The sequence below is a fragment of the Corapipo altera genome, unplaced genomic scaffold (genome assembly GCF_003945725.1).
Source record: "Corapipo altera isolate COAL_440 unplaced genomic scaffold, ASM394572v1 60304, whole genome shotgun sequence".
Lineage (NCBI taxonomy): Eukaryota > Metazoa > Chordata > Aves > Passeriformes > Pipridae > Corapipo > Corapipo altera.
Window position 1 is genome coordinate 1 of NW_020887813.1, and position 257 is coordinate 257.

The following is a 257-nucleotide window of genomic DNA, read 5'->3' on the forward strand; positions in this document are numbered from 1 at the left end:
CATCATCATCATTGGCCATCATCATCATTGTGATCATCATCATCATCCCCCATCATCATCATCATCCGTCGTCATCATCATCCATCATCACAATCCATCATCATCGTTATCAGCCATCACCATCATCCATCCATCTCCATCCCTCCATCCAACTGCTCTCCATCCCTCCATCCATCGACTTATCCATGTCCATCCATCCATCTCCATCCATCTCCATCCATCCATCTCCATCCATCCATCTCCATCCATCTCCATCC